This window comes from Aedes aegypti, chromosome 3 (genome assembly GCF_002204515.2).
Source record: "Aedes aegypti strain LVP_AGWG chromosome 3, AaegL5.0 Primary Assembly, whole genome shotgun sequence".
Taxonomy (NCBI): Eukaryota; Metazoa; Arthropoda; class Insecta; order Diptera; family Culicidae; genus Aedes; species Aedes aegypti.
This window is the reverse complement of record NC_035109.1, coordinates 338631030-338654680: the sequence shown is the minus strand read 5'-3', so window position 1 is coordinate 338654680 and position 23651 is coordinate 338631030. Positions and strand designations below refer to the sequence as shown.

The 23651-nt window shown below is 38.6% G+C and overlaps 1 non-coding gene across 1 annotated transcript; it reads left to right on the top strand.

Moving 5' to 3' along the window:
- The first annotated feature begins 2452 nt into the window (after window positions 1-2452).
- On the top strand, window positions 2453-2526 carry Trnat-agu. The gene has a single exon. It is a non-coding gene; the product is annotated as a tRNA-Thr (tRNA).
- Window positions 2527-23651: the final 21125 nt, after the last annotated feature.

Sequence of the window (23651 nt, the reverse complement as noted above, 5' to 3'; positions counted from 1 at the left end):
ATCATGGGAATCCATTGTGCATCCTGGGACTCCTGTGTGGATTCTGGGTTTCCAGTGTGGATTACAGTATTTTATTGTGGATCCTGGGATTCCATTGCGGACTCCTGGACTCCATAGTGGATCTCTGGATTCTAGTTTGGGATTTAAGTATGAGTCCTGGTAGTCTAGTATTGATCCTGGGAATCTAGTATGGATTCTGGGATTCCAGTTTGGATGCTAAGAATTCCAATGTGGAACCTGGTGTTTCAGACTGCATCCTAGGTTTTCAGTGTGAATTCTACGAATCTGGATTGTGTTACATCATTGTGGATTCTAGGCTTCTAATGTTAAAACAAATTAAAATCCTTGATTTTGCTACAAGCATAATCATAACACTCAAGTTTATGGGATTGATTTACATTTGGAAGATAATTCAAACTGTTTATGAAAATATCGAATTAGAGAGGTAAACTTGCATGGAAAACTCAAACAGATCGCATCAAGTTAGGGAACATCGAGTTAGAGAGGTATCGACTTACAATTGAAGGGAGCGTGCATTCCATCGAGTTAGGGGAAATATCGAGATACAGGATATCGAGTAAGGGAGATGTGACTATATCTGGAATTTCTGAGACGATCCGGTGTAAGTTCGGAGAAAATTCTGTGAGATTTATGTGACAAACAATTAGAATTCCTTGTGGATTCCTGGGAAACCACTCTAGAAGTCATGTACGAATCCCATAAGAATCATAGAAACCTTTAGTAATTCTGTGGGTATTGTGTAAAATACAGCGTAATTTATGAAATTCCTGTGAGCACTCCATGTGGTTTTTTTAACATCCTAGGAAAACTCCAATGGAAATTATGTGGGAATCCGGTGGATATTTTTTGGGATTCTTGTGGGAATTACGTTGGACTCATGTGGGTATATAATGGAATTACCATGAGAATGACTGCTGACCCGTCAGTGAAGTTTTCTACGGCAAAATATTACATTACCATATTCGTGGAAATTTGATAAGTATGTACCTCGGAACAATTTGATACTAAAGACCCTTTAGTAAAATAAACGAGGAAAATGCGACTACTACGGTTAAGTGTCTGTATGTATGTTTGTATGTGCAAACTAGTGTGTGTTGTACATGTAAATATATGTGATTGTGTGTGTATTTCATACGCATACCACATTTATATTTATTTTAACATGTTTTTGTCGTCACATTATGTTTTTTACAATATCTTATCACTTTCAATGCGCCATATCACTTTCAAACGTTTAATAAAATAATTTATCCTTCTTAACTTTTCAACATTTTGCTTGTATATGACCCACTGTGTACTGTGAAAAATATTACCAAATATTTTTATTCAAATGACGGATTTCACATTCTTTGATCATATTGCGATACTCCAGAAAAAATCAAGTGATTACTGTGAAAGTAAAATGATTCGGACGTAATGAGTAGTTGATTTAACTCGGTGCTAGAACTTTTCAAATAAATTGCATGCAAAAACTCGTAGAAGTTTTTCAAACATTTTTCTTCAATCAAAATTATTAATTTATCTATAGAAAACACTATAGAAAACACTATAGAACACACCGAACACATTTATGAAATTTAATCCATCGAAGAATATCGGCACGATTTCTAGCATTTTCAACTCATTCTGGAAGGAATTCGTCAATTTGAAAAAAAAAAAAAATCAATTGCACAACGATTGATGTGTCGTACGCAGAATATTATTTCAAAACCCGAACGAATTTGGAAACTCACTTTTGGCCAGCTAGATTCGCCAAACATCCCTTAGTCATCATCGCTGTCTCGTTGCTAGTGTGTAGAAATTGTTACCCTACCACCTCTCTCTCTCTCTCAGCCGAAACTGCGAAGCATGTGCGTTTAGTGGAGGGCACTCGTCATCGTGACAGACATCGCTAAACCGCAGCCCGAGCCAAAGAAAGACGATTAGCCGCCGCCGCCGACTCGCGCGATAGAAATCCAATTGTAGGTAAATATCGTAATACTTAGCAGCGCATGTGGTTACTTCACTCCCCACGCTAGGTGACGTTAGGGGGAGCGGCGTGGTTCGAGCGATGGCAGAGGTTGATAAAATTTATAAATATGAGTACGAGGCGGCGCTCGCACACACGTTTCGTATGACATTGACTAAAGTCGATGATCATATTTCGATCAACGCAGTTGAAGGTCCACCTTTCACCGAGCGGGCGACGACTGACATCCAATCCAAATACGCTCGCAGCGGTTTGTGAACAACACTCTCCCGCACATGCTTTTCAACCGACATCAGAGTCGTCGGGGGAGAATTTCAGGTTGAACGGGAATATGTGGCAGCCGGGGAGCACCAACTGGATTGAGTGGGATTGCTTATCTTGATCTTGTAGTTGCGTGTAGAACAGTAGGAGATATGGAAATGCGATAATTGAAATAGAAGTTTGCACGCAGAGAAACTCAACGGCGCCGTGGCTTAGTTGGTTAAAGCGCCTGTCTAGTAAACAGGAGATCGTGAGTTCGAATCTCGCCGGAGCCTAAGCTTGATGCTTTTTTGGATCCTCAGTACAAAGCATGCAATCATTTAAGATAAGTATTTCCTATGGCTTTAAGCGGGTGTACAAATCTGACATTCTTTCAATGTTCTTCCGACTATTTCCATGTTATTGACGAAACAAAAAACAAATTGAATAGATTTTGTGAAAATCGTGCCTTTGCTGATAACTTGTCCCCTTGATGCTACAACTAGAAAACTCGAAATTTGATATTTTTGACTTCAATATGTCAAAGCATTATCCTTAATTAGATCTGCAATATATCCACAGCTCACGAGCGAGTGATTCAAAATAAACAAGTTATAGTTCATTTTTTTCAATCATATTCACTGCGATTAACCATCACATTTTATTGCAAAGTTGCTCGTCTCAAAATTTTGATTTTCGAGTTATCTAGTTGTAGCATTACGGGGATGAATTCTGGCTCTCCGCATGATACTCTCTAGGCCAGTGCTTCCCAAACTTTTTCAACTTTCGCCGCCTTGAGGCCAATATTTATTTGGAATCGCCCCCCTGATATGTGATTTCAATATTTTATTTAATTAAGCACTGTAACTCAAAAAATATCTTCGACTCGCATATCCACAAAATCATAATACAATAACTATTATGTAAATTTAAAACATATTTTTTCAAATATCGATAACCCACAATTATTAATAATGATTTACTGGATTACAATTAATAATAGCAATTTCAACAATATTATGCGAGCATTACAGGCTACTGAATCAGGTTTCGATACAAGTTCGGACCAATTTAAACTATTTGAATGTAATATATGCAAAGGCACCAACTTGTGACGTAATAGTAATTGTGGGATGATTCGTAAATGGTGATTTCATACTGATTTATTATTTATTTCTGAAATTAGCGCAATAATTTACAGAAATTGTGAATAATAAACGTTCGACGTTTCTAGGAACGTTTTTTTTTTATTCATTCCAAAAACATTGGAAAAATATATGGAAATCCAAAATATTTTTCAATTTTTTTAAGGGTATTAGACAAGAAAAATCTGTCTCTAAAACGATTTGTACCATAAGAAATAATAAGAATTAGTGAAACCGAAACTTCAAAATGGGTACTCTAGTTCTTCTCTGTAAAAAAGCTGGATGCCAATGAAAGAAATATAAGCTTCCTAACCTCAAAGTTCCCACACAAACAAAATCCTCATATAAAATATTGGGCATTTGCAAAAGATTTCAAACATTCTCAGATACATGTTTGGTACATCCAAAATTTGTTGTGTTATGTTATCTGTGACTAATCATCCGACCTTGGGAAAATCTCAAATACCAACCATTCTAAAAACTCACATGATATTAAAAACCCGAATGTATAACACAAACATTTTGTGTTTGACAATTATCAAGTTTAAAATGACAATGATTTGAAATACAGTTGACTCTCCTTGACTCGACTTGATATGTCGATGATTTCATAAGTCCCTTCAGTCTGCATATATTTTCACTCTCCATATCTCGATATCCTCCTTATCTCGATATCTCCATATCTCGATGTGTTTCTGTTGATTTTTTGTTCTCAATTTTCTCTCCGTATGTCGATATGAGCAATATCGAAGGTTACTAGACCAAAGTTTTGGGATTAAAAACAAATAAGGAGCGCAAAATGACGTTTATTTGTGTATTACTTTCTTGGCAACGGAATGTTTTTCAATCTAGTATTCATCAAAAATTTGTTCTTTGTCTCGATCTCTCCCTATCTCGATGGTCCCTTTGATATCGAGATGTGGAGAGGCGACTGTATATCGATTCAAGGTAAAATATTTCTGGAATTAATTAAGTTTGGAACTGATTAACCTTCAGATGTGTGCTCCAAAAAGCTTATGAGTAGTTTTTTTTTCAAATGCTCCCGTTTTAGTCTTTTTGCCCCTTTTCTAGATTTTTCACCCCCCAAATTCTGTTTTACAAATTTTCGCCCCCTTGAGCTTGAAAATCGCCCCCAGGGGGGCAAATTCGCCCGCTTTAGGAATCACTGACTGAGGCTAGGTGCAATGTTATACAACAGGCACATTAGTCGCCAAACAGGGGCCCAGATGGCCGTAGCAGTAAACGCGTAGCTATTCAGTAAGACCAAGCTGAGGGTCGTGGGTTCGAATCCCACCGGTCGAGGATCTTTTCGGGTTGGAAATTTTCTCGACTTCCCGGGGCATAATGTATCTTCGTTCCTGCCACACGATATACGCATGCAAAAATCGTTGTTGGCATAGTAAGCTCTCAGTTAATATCTGTGGAAGTGCTCATAAGAACACTAAGCTGTGAAGCAGGCTCTGTCCCAGTGGGGACTACATGCCAGAAAGAAGAAGATAAGTCGCCAAACGAACTGAAGTGTTCACCCGAGGTCTCTACGTAATTCTGCGCAATCAAAAGCTCGTTCTAAAGACAAAGTTTTGTTCTTCAATGTTCATTTGGCTTGAATGCTTTCAATGTGATTTTAGAAAGTAAAATTTTTATCTAGCATGAGCGCTAGATACTTAACTTCATCTGACCAATTAATTGGAACCCCTCTCATCGTGACAACTTGTTTAATTGAAAGTTTCAAATAAAGAGCTTTTTGTGGGAATATTTTAAGATGAGTTTTGGAAGCATTGGCAGAAATCTTCCATTTTCGCTAGCATTAAGAAAAAATATCTGAACCTTTTTACAATCTACCACAGATGAAACACAGGAAAAAGATTTTTGACATCCCCGAGGTAACTCAGTTGAGTCATATGTGAAAATATTATATAATATTGGCCTCAAAATCCTGCCTTGAAAAACACCAGCTCTAACAGAAAGTTTTTTAGACTTGGAGTTCTGATAATTAACCTGAAGTGAAATCTATGACAACAGGTCGAAATACAAAACGTCAGAAGATCGATAGAAAAAAAGTCGCAAGGACAAAAGGTCGAAGAACAAAGAAGAAGAGACAAGAGGTCGAAAGCCTACTTCCAAAGAAGGAAAAAAATCCCAACAAGTAAAACATTTTGGATCTTTTGTCTTTCAACCTTTTGTGCATTCGACGTTTTATCTTTCGACCTTTTGTCAATAAACCTCTGAAGTGAAAGATTTTTTTCAATTTTACAATCAAGCCTTCATGCCAAACACTGTCTAATGTTTTTTCTATGTCCAGAAAAGCAGGATCAACAGAACAGCCTTCAGATTTGTTTGAATTGGTGGTTCATTGATGAATGCCTTGTCTTCCTAATGGTTCAGAAATATAATGTCATTAGTTCTTGGAATAATAAGATCTAAACACTGTACTACCCTAAACTCCAAATCATACTGAAAAAGATTAAGTTCTCTTTATTCGCCCATTACAAATTTCATCAAAAGTTCTCCCGAAGTCACCCTTCACATGATCGTTATCACGGCTCGAGTTGCGTGTGTGCCCCATTGTAAGCATATTAATTACAGTGTACCCCATCATATATTACCGCCCTCAACAGCTCTGTGGCAGTCAGTCACCCGCCGAGTTGATCCGATCGCCTTTTTGTTCGCGTTAAATGGCACCCATTAAATGATTTCCTGCGCCACTTTTCACCTTTTCCATGACTATTTGTCTGCTTTTGTGCTCGAGTGATGGCTGGTCCTATAATTTTATTAAAACTAACAACCCCAATTGTCGCAAGACAGTCACATTTTGAGGTTGCGTGAGGGCGGCACTTAGAGAGGGTTGATGAGAGCAGGGCTGGTTGCATGTTTTTTTAGAGATTTTTTTTACTATTTTCATAGAAGTCTCTATTTTGAATGGATAGCATAGCATAGCATAGCATAGACTGACTGTACATGTCAATGGTTGCTACTCCGTGATTGATCGGAACTGGTAAGAATTGCACTACGATCCAAATGAATAAGGGATGGGAGTTTCCGCTTACTCTCGAAGTGCAATTTTAGCAGATCTAATATTATTGATCAATAACGGCGCCGGCCAAGTCCTTACAGTCAGTTGGGATGGGGAAGGAATGTTAGGGTGTAATGATTGTTGCTTCTAGAGACCGAGAATACCTCTGCATCTCCACAATCACCACGGGAAGGGTGTTTATTAGTGAGGGAGGAAAAGATCTGGGAGTCACCTCTGGTCGGTGATGCGATCCATGGACAAGGGGGAAATATACGACTTAAATTTAAAGCTAGTTTTGTATTTTTGTCTCGAGAAGTTTTTGGAAAAATACGTCAACATCTATAATGTCGAACAATTCAAAAGACGTTTTTATTAATGACGAAAACTGAAAATTACATGTATATATTTTAACTTATATGAAACAGGAATAATGCCGACACTTGTAGTGACGACTTTTGAGGCTGCTTGGGCATGTCAGGAGTTAATCATCAATATTAACCTCCTTTTCCCGAGCAGCCTAGATAGCCGCGTAGTGTCGGTAGCGGTTGTTTCAACTGGCTAAGAATTAACACTACGGACTGCCTGTTCCGGTGGTAAAAGTCCACCTCACAGGTGACCCCTAATTTATGGTGTGATGCGTACCGTGCCTAGGAATAAATGGTTAGGGGGGTCTAAATAAAACCTAACCGCTAACGGAGCCTGTGGGGTACCAGGGCGCCCTCCACAGTATTGAGTCCTTCCTGTGCTACCCGGAGCAATGGTGCAGGTGACCTTGTGTTTCTCCGAGATAATCGGCTGCCCTTCTTCAGTCTCTATCCTGAGGCTTAATAAGGGTGGGATTATGAATATGTTGACATTTAATTTAAATTATCACCTATATGGATTCGCATTATGCGTTTTACACAGTGTATTCTGTGCTCTTTCGCCTTTGGCGACTTTAAATAGATACCGATCTGGTTTTTTCGTTGCTGGTCTTTTTCGTGCTGAGATTGCAAAAAGCTTAATCCTGCCTAGTTTGGGTAGTGGCTACGGTTAGGTTAGCTCTGATCAATCTTCAGCATAAAAGAACAGCAACGATCAATCTTTGCAGACTCATGCAAAATGATGCAGCCCAAGTGGCGCTAGTTCAAGAACCCTACTTTCGTAGAGGGAACTTCTATCTAGGTAACCTTGTGGACCCAGTTTTTGCTACTTTTTAGCAAGCTTGAAATGGCAAACTCGCGCTCCATGCCCCGCGCATGCGTGCTCGTTAATAAAGCAATCGTTGCTACACTCATTTCTGAGTTAACTACCAGAGATGTATGTGCTGTCACAATCGATGTTTCTGTTGGTGACCTCAACAGGAAATACGTCTATTGTTCGGTATATTTACCACATGATGAACCATCCCCAACGGATGACTTCAAACGAGTTGTCGTACACTGCGTAACAAAAGGCCTTCCGCTGATTGTGGGCAGTGATGCCAATGCTCATCACATCATCTGGGGCAGCTCGGATATCAATTTGAGAGGCTCCAGTCTGATGGAATACTTAAGTAGTACAGACCTTGGATTACTTAACATAGGCAATCGACCAACCTTCATGGTTTCTAATAGAGAAGAAGTGTTAGACATAACGCTCTGCTCGAATAGAATCAGTCACGAGTTGACGAATTGGCATGTATCAGATGAGGAATCATTATCTGATCATCGCTACATCTTCTTTGAACATTCAAATGTAACTGCGCAGACTTTGCGTTTTAGGAATCCCCGGTCAACAAACTGGGAACTCTATATTGAATTGGTTGCGACCAAATTTCATGGATATTCTCCGTCCATTGAAAATCCAAGTGATCTGGATGATGCCGTTGATACTACAACATCCTACATTATGGAAGCTTTTGAAGAAGCATGTCCTCTGCGGTCTGTAAAGACTACAAGAGGGACCCCATGGTGGAATTCCGATATGACTAGACTCAGGAAACAATGTAGAAGGAGTTGGAACAGACGCCGTTCAGCTGGATCAGAGTCGTTCAAGTCGGCTCGCAAGGCTTACAAGAAGGCTCTCGTTCTGCTGAACGATCCGGCTGGAAAAACCTTTGTACAAATGTTTCCAGTTTGAGTGAAGTCAGTCGGTTGAACAAAATTCTTGCAAAATCTAAGGATTTCCAAGTGAACGAAATTCGCTTACCTAATGGTGACTTTACTTCTTCCGATGAAGAAGTTTTAGAATGTTTATTCAATACACACTTCCCCGGATGTGTGGACATAGCATCTACGGATGAACCAAATGTCTTTTCATGTAGTTACGAGTCTCTGGCCTCGGCTCGTAGTATCGTAACTACTGAATCGATTCAATGGGCACTTAATAGTTTTGCTCCTTTCAAATCTCCAGGAGCGGATGGGATTTATCCTGTTCTGCTCCAAAAGGGATTTGAGTTTATCAAACATGTTTTGAAAAAGCTACTTGTAAGCAGTTTTGCTACCGGGTACATTCCCAAATCCTGGCGTGATATTACTGTAAAGTTTATCCCAAAAGGAGGCTGTGCGTCGTATGAGGAAGCGAAGAGTTTTAGACCAATCAGTCTGACCTCTTTTCTTCTGAAATGTCTGGAACGCATTATCGATCATCACATCCGTGATGTTTATTTGGCAAACATGCCTCTTCATGTGAATCAACATGCTTACCAATCTGGAAAGTCCACTGTGACTCTTTTACACAAAGTTGTATACGATATCGAGAAAGCATTCGCTCAGAAGCAATCCTGCTTGGGTGTTTTCTTGGATATTGAGGATGCCTTTGATAACGTGTCTTTCGATGCCATATTGGAAGCCGCACGAAACCATGGGCTACCTACAATGATTACCAATTGGATTCATCAAATGCTCAAAAACCGACATCTCTTCTCGACATTGCGTCAAGCAGCGATTCGAAAATTGAGTGTTTGCGGATGCCCCCAAGGGGGAGTCTAGTCACCACTTTTGTGGAATCTCGTAGCAGATACGCTATTGAGGCAACTCAATAATTGCGGTTTTCCAACATATGGATTTGCCGACGACTATCTAGCTCTGATAGTTGGTATGTGCATAAGCACCCTATTCGACCTGATGCAAAGTGCTCTTCAGGTAGTCGAGAGTTGGTGTCGCCAATATGGCCTTTCGGTTAACCCGAATAAAACATCTATTGTTCTTTTTACGGAAAGACGAAACCGCGATGGAATTCGACCTTTACGTCTTTTTGGCACTGAGATTAATGTGACTGATCAAGTAAAGTATGTCGGAGTCATTCTAGATTCCAAACTTTTATGGACAGCTCACATTGATTTCAGAGTCAAAAAAGCGTGTATGGCCTTCGGTCAATGCCGGCGAACCTTTGGTAAAACTTGAGGCCTCAAACCCAAATATATCAAATGGATTTACACAACAGTTGTTCGACCAATATTGGCATATGGACGTCTTGTGTGGTGGCAAAAGGGCGAAGTGAGAACAATCCAATCAAAATTGGGCCATCTCCAAAGGATGTGCTTGATGGCGATGTCTGGTGCGTTCTCTACAACTCCCACAGCAGCGCTCGAGGCCCTTTTCGACGTTGCGCCACTACACATATATCTTAAACAAGAAGCACTTTCTTGCTCTTACCGTTTATGGGTACTGGATCTACTGGAAAAAAAATCCAGTGAATCGTAGATCTACACACACTTCGTTGTTTCCACTTTTGGTAAATTGGGACAAAATTGTCCTTGCTCCAAGTGATCTCACAATTGCTTGTAACTTTCCTTACTGGACATTTACCACACAATTCCCTTCACGGGAAGAGTGGACGTCTGGCTATTTGGAAAGAAGTATATCAAACAATATAGTATGTTACACTGATGGCTCCCTTCTTGAAGGTAGAGCTGGTGCAGGAGTATATTCTCGTGAGCTAAGGCTGAATCAGTTTTACTCACTTGGTAGAAACTGCACCGTTTTTCAGGCGGAAATATTTGCTCTTATGTGTGGAGTGCAATCAGCACTTCAACAGCGCGTAATGGGTAAAGTCATATACTTCTGTTCAGATAGTCAGGCTGCTATAAAAGCTCTCGCTTCGGCCAACTCAAGGTCGAAGCTTGTTATCGCATATCGAACTCAAATTGAGGAACTGGATGCAGTCAACTCTGTAAACCTTGTATGGGTACCTGGCCATTCTTCCATCGCTGGAAATGAATTGGCTGATGAGCTAGCTCGCGATGGAGCATCGCATGACTTCATTGGCCCTGAGCCGGCTATTCCAATTTCGAAGTGCTGGGTGAAGCTTCAGATAAACTCTTGGGCGGCAACTCAGCACAAGCAATATTGGAATAGTTTGGAGTCGTGTCGTCAAACAAAATTGTATATTACTGAGCCATCTCCAAAGGTGGCGAAGTACTTAACAAATCTGTCAAAGCAGAATTGCAGTCTCTTGGTCAGAGCGTTGACAGGCCACTGCCGACTCAACTATCACATGGCAAATATTCAGCGTGCTGACTCATTTATGTGTGATAGTTGTGACTCCGATTATGGGACTTCGTATCACCTGATATGTAACTGTCCAGTTTTTGCGCAAATGCGATTCCAATTACTTGGTAAACACTTATTAAGTGAAACTGAATACAGAAGCCTGAATCTTCAGGACATCCTGTTATTCTTAACCCGCTGTGGTAATGAGCTATAGGCTCTCTTTACGCTCATGCGTTTTGCAGTGCCCTTTTTAGGGCGCTGTTCGAACCCATTGTGGTATGGAGCTACATGCTCTCATTTCGCTTATGCGATCTTCCCTCTTCAAGGGACCCCACTCCTATTTCCTCCCATCTTTCCCTTCCCTTTCCTCTCCCATCGGGTAGATGATGAAATAGGCTCAAATATGGCGATGGCACAAATCTCCCAACTGGTGGGGAACGTGCCTTTGGAGCCGGCCTTCTGATACCTGATACGATCCAAATGAATAAGGGATGGGAGTTTCCGCTTACTCTCGAAGTGCAATTTTAGCAGATCTAATATTATTGATCAATAACGGCGCCGGCCAAGTCCTTACAGTCAGTTGGGATGGGGAAGGAATGTTAGGGTGTAATGATTGTTGCTTCTAGAGACCGAGAATACCTCTGCATCTCCACAATCACCACGGGAAGGGTGTTTATTAGTGAGGGAGGAAAAGATCTGGGAGTCACCTCTGGTCGGTGATGCGATCCATGGACAAGGGGGAAATATACGACTTAAATTTAAAGCTAGTTTTGTATTTTTGTCTCGAGAAGTTTTTGGAAAAATACGTCAACATCTATAATGTCGAACAATTCAAAAGACGTTTTTATTAATGACGAAAACTGAAAATTACATGTATATATTTTAACTTATATGAAACAGGAATAATGCCGACACTTGTAGTGACGAACCATACATAGTTTGTTTGAAAATTACATATGAGTATTACTGTGCATTTTGTCTCGATATGGTAGAAGTTTTAGAAAATACGTCAACATTCACAATGTCGAACAATTCAAAAGATTTTTTTAATAAATAATTTTTAATAATGTCAAAAAGAGAAAAATATTTGTATATTCAAATTGTATAAGAAAAAAGCATAATGCCGACACATATAGTGACGAACCATACAAAGTTTGTTTCAATATTACATAAAAGTTACGCTTTCAAGAAAATATGTGTTATCATAAGCATGAAACGAACTCACCAGTTGGTAATCCATTCTCGACTGAACACAAAACTGACACTGACAGCAAAACTTCTTGGCGTCCCGAAAATAAACCGTCTTGCTTGGGCCTTCCCAAATACGTACCCAGCAAGACGCTTCAAAACAGGTGAAAAAAAATCTCCGGCGACGAAAACACGCGTGAATCCGTCAGCAAAATCAATCGGACGACGCAAAACCGAACTGTCCTGCTTGGGCTTCACGAAGCACTACCCAGCAAGACGCTCCAAAACAGGGGGAAAAAAATTCTCCAGCAACAAAAACGCGCGAATCCGTCACCAAAATCAATCGGACGACGCAAAACCGAACTGTCCTGCTTAGGCTTCACGAAGCACTACTTCATAGAAGTCTCTATTTTGAATGGATTGTCTCTAAAGTCTCAGAAATCATAAATAAAAATCTGAGGGAATTACTGGTGAAGATCTTTTTTGAATTTTTCTGTAGAAAAAAAAACAGAGGAACTCCGGAGCAGCTCCTAGAGGAACTGTTTAGGCGTTCCTGTAAGAACTCCAAGGTAATTGCTTGATTAAATCCGGGGAAATTCACGGAGAAGCCCCGAGGAATTTTTGGAAGAAATCCAAAGAATTTTTGGAGGAACTCTGAAAGATATTCCCGCCTTGAAACTACGGTTGAACTTACTCGGTGGAACTCTGAAAGAATTCGCGGTGGACCTGCTGGAGCTTCCGAGACTTTTTCAAAAGAACTGGTGAGAAATACCTGGTGTAGCTCCAGAGGAACTTCTGAGGAATTACTGGAAGAACTCTTGAGACTCTTGACGAATTCTTGGAGGAACTCTGAAAAAAATCTCGGAGGAATTCCCAGAGCAACTTTGGAGGAATTCCCGAAGGAACTCTGAAGGAAGTCCTGGAGGAACTCTTGAGGAATTCATGGAGGATCTCCAGATGAGGAGATGCAGGAGAAATTCCGGAGAAATTGCTGAAAAAACTCCAAATTGCCGAAGGAAATGTGGGAAATTCGGACAAAGAACTCAGGGGGAATTACATGAGGAAATCTGGAGGGATTACCTAAGGTCGTTGAGGTGAAATTCCTGAGAAACTCTCGAGAAATCTCCTGAGAAACTGTGGAGGATTTACCGGATGGAATGTAGAGAATTTTTTGAAGTTGCTCCAGGAGAATCATTAGTGTAACTCCATAGGATTTCAAAATAATTACTAGTGGAACTCTGAAGAATTACTAGAGAAATTCAGGAAAATAAAATCCAGGAGGAACTATAGAGGAAATACGAAGAAATCCCCGGTGTAGCTCAAAATGAATGTCTATAGGAAATCTGGAGGAATTCTAGGAGGAACTCCAAAGAAATTCCATGAAGTATTCCGCAGAAATTCCATGATGAACTTTGGAGAAATTTTTGAAAAACCTCTCTGCCGAGACTCCGAAGCAGTTTTGGGAGGAACTGTGGAATAATTTCCACTATGAAGTGAAAACTCTGAACTATGGAGGAAATTCCGGAAGAATTCCTGGAGAAAATCCCCAGTGCAATTTGTGGAGAACATCCCCTGGGGAATTTCTGGTGCAAATCTCCAGGAAACTTCTTGAAAGAATTTCTAGAGGATTTTTTTCCGGAGAAAATTCCCGGAAGCATTTTTGGGGGATATCCCCAGAGGAATCCTTGAAATTCTTGGAGCAAATCCCCGGAGGAATCCTTGAAACTCCCCGCAGAAATTCTTGGAGTTAATCTCCAAAGATATTCTCAGTGCAAATCCCAAAAGAAATTCATGGAGGAAATCTACGGATAAATTCTCGGAAAAAAAACCGGAGGAATTTCTTATATTCGTATAAGATGCCCAGGGAAGTCAAGGAAATTTTCAGGAAGCAAAAAATCCTGGACCGACCACGAATCGATACCTGACACCTTTAGCAGAGTTTCTTTTTAGTGTTGCTTTGTAGCCGTCGACTTAACCACTATGCTAAGAGGAATCTCCGATAAATTTTCTGAAAAAAAAACCGAATTAATTTCTGCAGCAATTTCAGCAGGATTTTTTTAATGAATTCCTGAATTCAATCCCCGAAAGAATTGTTATTGGAAATCTTCTGAGAAATGCCTGGAGAAATACCCCGGAGGAGTTCTCAAGTGAAATTCCCGGAGGAATTTTCGGAAAAATAAATCTCTGAAAGAATTTCTGGAGAGAACCCCGGAGGGATCCATTGGAGACATCTCCGGAATAATTCCTGGAGCAAATCACCAGAATAAAACAGACCTCTACAATGTTGTGAGTTCCTGTGGAAAATCCCTGGAGAAAATCTTTGGAGAAATTCCTGGTTGAAATCTCCACAGAAATTCTTGGAGGAAATCCTCGGATAAATTCTCTGAAAAAATCCTCGAATGTTTGGAGAAAATTTCCAGAGGAATTTCTAAGTGAAATTCCCGGAGAATTGTCTAATGAGAATACCCTGAGGAATTCTTGGAGAAAATCCCCAGAGCTGTTTTTGGGAAAAATTCCGGAGTAATTATGGAAAAAAATCTCTGGAGGATTTTGTGAAGGAAATTACTGGTGGAATTCCTGGACAAAATCCCTGAATAAATTCTTTACAAAAAAAAAAACCGAAGGAATTTCTGTATAAAATGCCTGGAGGAATTTCATAATGAAATCCCCAGAGTAATTCCTGGAGGAAACCCCTGGCGGAATCCCTGGTGGAAATCCTGAGGAACTACGGTGGAATTCATGGAAAAGCTCATGGAGATTTCTATTGGAGTACTTCGTTGAAGAATCGTCAAATCGTTTCAAAAGAAATATACCAGCAAAAATGTAAAAAATAGAATTGGAACATTATTTGCAACACCGGTGCAAGCTTCAATTTTTAACATGGTTCAAAAAATTTTAACCAACCCTTAATAAACCAACCCTTAAACATTGTTCATAAGTTTATTTAAAATTCATCTTAGAGAAATTAAATGAACTAAACTTTGTACTTTATTTGTGATATTTGTGTGGGCTACACTGATAACAAATACAGTGGTCTCCAAAAATCTGTATAATTTTGCCTATTTCTATAAAACTGTGTTTCACTTAACTTGTTATGTACAAGAAGAATACAGTAAATTTAAAGTGAAAGTACAGTGAGTGATATGATGTGTGTTTCTGGAGCAGAGATTCAGCTAGATTTTAGCTGCCATATCTAGGACGCATCCTGAGGTGACAGACGATTACAATAAATCAATCCGTTGAGTTTGTTCCGATTACTTGAAACTTGCATTTTAGTATCTGTTAGGTTTTAGCGTTCTGATATGATATGCTTTTTTTCGCGGTGTAATGTGGGAGGAATGTTCAATATACGCGTTCCAATATGTCAGTTGTCAACAAACTGGCTGTGTGTTGTCGTTCCTAGCTCAAATTTTGTTCGCGCGTTTTTGTTTTTTTTTTTTTGCTTTTTTTCTCGCTCGGATTTTGTTATTTTTTGTCGCTTGTTTTAAGAAATGAAAATGTTGCTCGGTTTGCACGTTCCGGTCGATTTATTGTTAGATAGCTCATGGCATGTTCTGCATGCACGACTGTTATCCGCGTACATATTCAGAACGTGTTTTATTTTTTGTTTTTGGGACTATCTGATGATTTGTATTTTACTGAGCAGAAAACTAATTATCATCACAGTTAATCAAGCATTGTTTTCTCTTTTGGTTGCCGGCTTTCAAAAATTTAATTTGAAAAAAAAAAACATAAACAACAAACGCCCTGGGTCCATCGCCAGCTTTTCAGGCGAACCATGACCTAATACCTTTCCCAACCTCCTCCTCCGTAGCACTTATGAGGGCGTCGCTGAGTTAGTGGCCTCTCATTAAGTAAGTGCTACATCAACATTTCCTTCCCCTATCCCAAGTTACGGTAAAGATGGGCGTGGCCAGGAATAGCAATATTCATGCGATTCGTAATGTTGTCCAAGATTGGGTCAAGGTTTTTCCCCAGCCTTGTCCCTGAAAGTAGTCTGGACGAAAATATTGAACGAAACATTAATGTTGCTAGAATCCAATCTACGAAGTACTCCGTAACTACGCTAACGCTAACGCTAAAGCTACACTGATAACAAATACAGTCAACACTCCAGGTTCAAAATATAGAGTAAGAGAGAGTTGAATGTATATTCGATTTCTTGTTGAATGTTTACACATCCCATCCACCTATGTCCCAAGTTGTCCCAGGCTAAAATATACTTCTAAATATACTATACGATATAAACTAAAAGATAGTGAACAATTTAGTGACACATATTTGCACTTTTTTCATGTAGGTATTATCCCTTACAAACTGTTAAACAGTTTATCAAGGGATTTTTTTTTAACGAGATTTTTAGCCCTGGGCTAGTTTATCTCGAGATCAACGGATTTACTAATCTTCCGAAGGGTCGTCACTATAACTTTTACATCACCATCTCGGGGATGGGATTCGATTCCAAGTCCTCGGAGTGAAAGGCGTGTGTTCTAACCACTACATCAGGTCCGTCTCTTCTCAGGGGATGATTATCGCAATTATCGCAATATTGTTCCTATCATCATAACTATGGAAGTTCTAATATTTAAAATGGTTTTCGTAGCGTAAATTTAAATTTTAACACACTCAGTCGCCACTAGCCCTGCGAGAGAGGTGCTTTTCTTCCCTACTTAGTGAGTAACACATTCAGTTAGTCGTTTTGGGCGATTTTCCTTTGTTTTTCACCCATGACTCGTCACAATCCCATCAGGTTTCGGCTTCGTGGGCGAACAAACGACTAGCGGCGGATGATTCGGCAACATTTTACCGGGGTTTATTGTTTTATCGTTAATTTTCTCATACAAACCCCCGCGGGGTCTCCCCTTCGGGCCCCACTCGTTGTCATTGTCGTCGGCAGCGAGGAGAACGAGAGGAAAATGAAAGGAAAATGGCTTAGGTCGGCCGGTTTTCGTTTGGTTCGGTAGGTGCCTAACTAGTTGAGTGAGTGGGTTGCCGCGCCGTGAGAGGCCAGATTGGATTAAGTAATTTCCTCTTTTCACATAGTCATCACACCGCCCCCATGGCTTTGGACCTCGGGAGATTGGGGCATGCCAGGTCGTTCGGTCTCAGCAGCTTTCGGGGGTGGGTTTTGAGGGGTAGTAGCATTTTGAAAACGCCAAGAAAATGAAACAATTGTGGAAACACAATGAAAATTTATAGCCCGTGAATCGAGGTTAGGTTAGTTTTGCTATTTCACGGAGGCTTTTAGACAAAAGTTTAGCATTTTCGTTGTTTCACAACCGTCTTCGACGAATGTTGGTTGGGTGAGCGAAAATCAAAACCTCGAAAAGCACCGAAAAACACTTTCGATTTCTTCGAGCCACTTGACTGGCTTTTGCTACTCTAGTGGCTTTTGATGGTGGTTGCCATTGTGTTTGCTTGTCTGGCTTGTTGGTTGGACGATCTTCTGATTAGGGCTGACGGATTGCAGACTGTGGCTGTGAGGGGTGAGGAACATTCAACAGTGAAGGCTTTCGGAAGTGATTGTACGAAGAGATGGAATGAGCGAAGGGGAAACGATTCGTGGGTGGCATGTTGCATAAGTTGGATATGTTCAATTTGAAACGAAAATTTATGACAATACCTTGTGATGATGGCTTTTTCTTGGTTGTAGGACATTTCCCAGAAAGTCAAGCCCCAGAAATCCATTCCCCAGAAACCATTTCCCACAATAGGACATTCCCCCGAATCGGTTTTATAAATATTTAAGAAAAGGAAAAAAAAAACATTTGTTTTTTTTTTTTTTTTTGAGTTTTTTTGTCGATAAAAATGTATAATTACCGAATTGATTCGAATTTCCAGAAGCTTCGAATCCCGGACACCGACGTCTGTTCGCCCAAGCAGATTATATCGGAATTGAATAAAAAAAAGCGAATGTTTGCTCCCCTTGTCTCAGGCAAACAATAAAGGACCGTTCATAAACTACTTAGACCACGGCTCATACAAATTTAAAATCCTACTTTTCTTTGAATGTCGTTTCCCCGAATGTCATTTTCCCAAATGCCACTCTCCGAATAACCTCCTCGAAAGCGATTTCCCAGAATGGCCCGTTTCTCCGAAAAGTGATGCAGTTCAAACAGGTGCAAGAATAGTCTTTAAGTACAGGGTACTAAACTAGAAAGAATGATAAGCTATCAAAAGAAGGATGTATTGAAGATTATAAGGTCATTCTTGACTGAACACATCGTGCCAAAAGCGTCAAAGATTGTGAAACTTGAAAGAATAGCCAATGAAGTAAAGAAGGGTGCATATCAGATGACTCGTTCGTTCAGAAAACACAAAAAGTTATGACAACTATGAGAGCTACAAACTTTTCGGGGATCTGGGCTATTCGGGGATGCGGGGTATTGGCGAGCCGGCATATCATACTATGTTTTATGATCAAGCTTGGCCCAAGCTATTGGGATTTTTTGTTTTCATAGTTAATCTTCCTTCTTTTAAAATTGGATGTTCTTTCTAATTGTGTTTTCGAAGAGTGATTTGTATTAGTATAATATTTTTATTATTCACAAAAAAAATATGGAATTAGTTTTTTTTTTGCTTTCATAGTATATGCTTCCTTCTTTTAAATATTGGCTGATCTTCCTAGGTTTATTGTCCTGGTAATTATGTAGAATAATAACACAATTAAACTAGAAAATTTCCCTTGTTTTTAATAACATTTTTTACAGCAAAACTGATAAGCTACAAGAGATCGATGACTGTGAACATTTGTGTAGAAACCATGAGCTCTAAGGATGGGCTAAACGAGCTTGAAGTTTGTAAGAAGAAAATCTTCCAAACGGTTGTAGGTGGCGGTCATAGATGGCACTGTTTTTGATTAATTTCTTTAATTATTTATTTAAAGATTCACCAATCAATAAATAAAAAACTGCCACAAACCAAAATTCCTGTCATAAAAAAAATGCTTTACCTATAAAAACTAAAATTTGATTATCCCCGGATTTTCTAGTTAAACATGCTCACTATTTACTATTTCCCATTTACCTGAATTTCAACAGCCCAAAAATCTCTTATTATTTTTTTTCTAGGGTATGTCCTATTCTGGGGAATGTCCCATTCTGGGGAAAGGATTTCTGGGAAATGTGTTCCTTTTTCTTCTGCTTTTGGATCATTTATGATTGAGCCAGATTCTCAATTCACCGTTCAATCGTTGTTCATAAATATCCGCCTTGAAAGACGCGTAGCTATCAGAAACACCATGCTAAGTGTGGAGGGTTCAAATCCAAGTTTTTACTACTTTTCCCCGAATACGTTCACCCAAACGCCAATTTCCCGAGGGACGAATGACCTTCGGGTTAAAGTCCCTCTCAAACAACAGCAAGCCAATTTCCCGAATGACAAAACCCCAAATATCCTATTTCACCGAAAAATTTTTATCACTGATAATTGTCATAACTTTGTACATTTCAAGGGAATTCTTCTTCTTATCATAGGCATTAACGTCCTCACTGGGACAGAGCCTGCTTCTCAGCTTAGTGTTCAATGAGCACTTCCACAGTTATTATCTGAGAGCTTTCTTTGTCAAAGTTGCCAGTATATAGTGTGACAGGTACGATCATACTCTATGCCCAGGGATGTCAAGAAAATTTCCATCACGAAAATATCCTGGACCGACCGGGATTCAAACCCAGACACTTTTAGCGTGGCTTTGCTTCATAGCCGCGGACTCTAACCATTCGCCTTAGGAAGGCCCCATATTGCTTACTTCGAACAGCGATTACCTTACGACAATTTTAATAGAAAACAGTTTCAATCCTTAAATTTTATGATAGACAGCTTTAGAATGAAAAGTTTATAACTCTAACCAAATAATTCGAGTCGTACATTTATCCAACGAGGCATTTAAAGTGTGATAGTTTACGTATATGGCGAAATAGGAAACCACTATGACCATAATTGGTATAATTTCCTACATTTTTAGAGATTTGAAGAAACGAATGAATCTCTACTAATATGCTGAGCAACTTATATACTTTATTTTCAAACGTGCGTTTTTGACTTGAAGAGGTTGGATTTTAATTTTGCCTTTCGGCGTCAAAAGGTTAGAATTTCACATTGATTTTGCACTAGTCTCCTTCTATATTAGTTTTCACTCGAGATTTATACGATTGGGTTATATCTTGGCAATATATACCGAAAAAGTATACATATTTTTATAACGTTCACTCTTTCTTGATGTCCGATGTCCGAATAAGAATTCTAAAATAGTCCTGATAGCAGCAATCATGCAGCTTCAAAGCTGTAATATATTAGAATTAGTAAATTTCAATTCAGTTCAATACAAATTTATCTTACATTTTCTTTTTTTCTTTTCTTCTCCTTATCCGAAACAAATTTCTTCTGACTGACTGTATGAACCTAGATTTAACAAATTAATTTTAATGTGATTCTCTTTTACTCAAACGCTTTACTTACTTTTAATCAATACTGTTTTCTGACTACTGACTATCTGTACTGACTAATCGCTGCGGAAACGATTTGAGCTAAAATTGATTTTATTAGCACATAGCATAGAAATGTTTACGTCTGTCAACTTACCTAGTTCCAATAACAAATCACTTCAACTTTATATAAATTCTGATTGAAAAACTGTCTTACTAACTAAAATTCAAACATTTAATTCACTCTGTGTCTTAACGATTATAAATTTCACGTGCAAGAATAAATGTTCGGTACTTCACGTTTCTTTACTATTTATGCTCCCCAAGTAACACAACATGTCTCATATAAATCACAATCACTTCAATATGACTAATGAGAATGTTCTGTTTCATAGCGAAAAAAACTGGAATTCATACTTATATATGACTGGAAAAGCGCAGAAGGTGGAGCTTGTGCAACATATTTTTGTTGTCAAAATTATGTATCATATGGGTTTAGGTATACATAATTATGTATTATACTTTGTCCAACAAACCATTAACGCAACAAAATACTGAGAACATTTGGTAGTGGAAATGCATTGGATGGTCGACAATGAAAAATGTAAAAGTGCAAACATTGACAAGCCTTCATTTTTTATTGTTATTGATTGATAACTGTTATTTAACACTAAATTAATATGCGAATCAAAAATTATGGTGAAATATGCACTTTTGCTTCGAAAAAATCAATTCGCCCTTATAAATCGTTCAATATACATTTTTCGACATCAAGCCAAGTAAATATTTCCAAAAAGGAATCATCACATTTTGAAAATTAGTGCATTATTTTGATTTCTACTAATACACTGAACTTTTACTGAACAATTATTACTTTTTTCAAAGCTTCAGAACAAAAATCTCAAATATATAAATATTTAAAATTAAATTAAAAAATTTAAGATGGGGGGACCATCTACAGATAGACACACTGCATGACGAGGAAAAGACAAAAAAATCATTTGCCATTGTTTCATTCAAGGCAGTGAAAAGTTTTCAGGGAAAACTAGTGTGATCATAAATTGACAGTGTGATATAAGTTTGATAAATCACTTGACTATGACAGCATAAATGGAAGTTGTAGCATGGAAGTTGCTTCTCAAATCTCACGAACCGTTGTTGATTTGTACCCGAAATAAAATAGTCTAATCAGGTTATTACCAAAAACTATTCCGGCAAACTTTATGTTACAATTTTGTTGACGGAAAACTCCTATACCAAATGACTATGCAGTGTTTTCTAAGTATTTATATTTTTTCCTAAAATTTTTCACATTAACATGTAAGCCCTGCATGAACACAACTGTAAGTGAGTTAGGTAATTCCATTGAACCTTTTTCGTACTAAACAGTGGCAAACAACCACCACACTCTATTCATTCATGTAAATTGATAAATCGGCATTTAGAGTATACCTTAAAAATAATAATTTACTCAAAACATTTGCTTAAAAGTATTCAGTGAACACCATATGGCAAATTTCTTAGTCGGCAGTGTATTATCCATGCTATCAAAAGTATTAAATGTCACTATTGTTGCATTTTTTTATAGACAGCTAGAAAAACTTATATTTGACTGAAAATAAACATAATTTGTTTATTCAGAACATGTTTGAAAAGAGTATATATTATGACATACATGTAACATGAATGTGACATATTGAGACTGTTTATTTGTCGTAGATGTCTAAAACAACCGAAATAAGACATATAACCAAACACATGTTTTGATAAACATAAGAAGACAACTATAAAACATAATATGTTTGAAACATAGTAAACATAATCAGAACATTTTCAGCAAAATGGTAGATTTGTATTGCAAAACAAATTATATGCCTTAGTAGAACATCTCCATTCAAGTTCAATATTGAAAGGTTTAACAAAACAAAATAGCGACTTACGTAAGACATGACATGTTTCAAAAACTTTCTAGCAATCATTGTAGGACAAACTGTGTATTTTTAAATTTGGATTTATGTTTTCGGTGTTACTTGGGTCCATGTGACAGTTTGACACGCTGTTTGCTAGCTGACATCTATGCTCACCCGGCTGGCTAATGACAGTTGCGGGCGGTACTGAACTCACGTCTATACCCTCTTGTGCCGTAACACCTGACACAGGGTATCAAATAAAATTGATCGATCGATTTGAGACACTTTTCAGGTTCTGATCTACCTTTAATGGAAGTGCGCTTCTATGATCGGTTCACAAATATTATCGAAACAACGTAGTTGGTTCGACTGGTTATATTGTTCAAAAGCATTTTTCGGCTATTCAGTCTAGAGAACCTTTGCGTTGATTATTTTAGAATCTTCGCCAACGTTTCGGTCCTTGTTGGAACCTTCTTCAGGGCCTAAAATTTTATTCATTTTGATTGAAAAATTACAAAAAATACTAATTTACATTTAACTTACTCGATTTAAAACAACAAGTTAAACAAGTTTTTTATAAACATGAAAACGTCAATTCTGTTCCACTCGTAAACCTCTACATGGGGAGTGGAATTAGTCATAGCACCTGAGGTACATTTCATAGCTATCGCACTTACGTTCATTTAATACCGTTTGGCTGGATTTTTCTATTCGGTAGAGTTTTAGTTTTTGGGGTTTAAACTGTTATTTTTACGCTGGTATTTGGGTATGGCACTCGGTGATAAGCCTACTACAGATAACTGCTCTGAGAAAAGTTTTCTCTCGGTTAGCTCGGTTGTGTAGTTATTTGTGGTCCATTTTGGGATCTGTGTGCAGTAGGTGGTGTTATTTGTGTTTTTAGACGTTGGATTGAGGAGAGAAGAAAACTGTAAACCGTACTAACCGTATCGTAAAAGTTGTGTAAATCCTGTACGACGTCTAACTCTAATCAGAAGAGCCCATGAGCCCCCCCCCCCCCTCAAATATGATGGCTATTTACGCCTATGTATATTCTCATGCCCAGTACAGCGTGATATGGTTTGTGCATGACCTCCGAAAGTTCTGGAGGATAATCTATATTTGAAAATCCTGGGAAGCTATCTGTAAAAATTGCTACAAGAAACTACTTTAACCGTTAGAAAAACAAATGGATCATTTCTGAACGATTCGATGGATGGTTTTTTAAAAATATCTACGGCCTACCCTGTATATGTTCTTGAAAAAATTTCCGTGGGAATTTCTGGAAGAA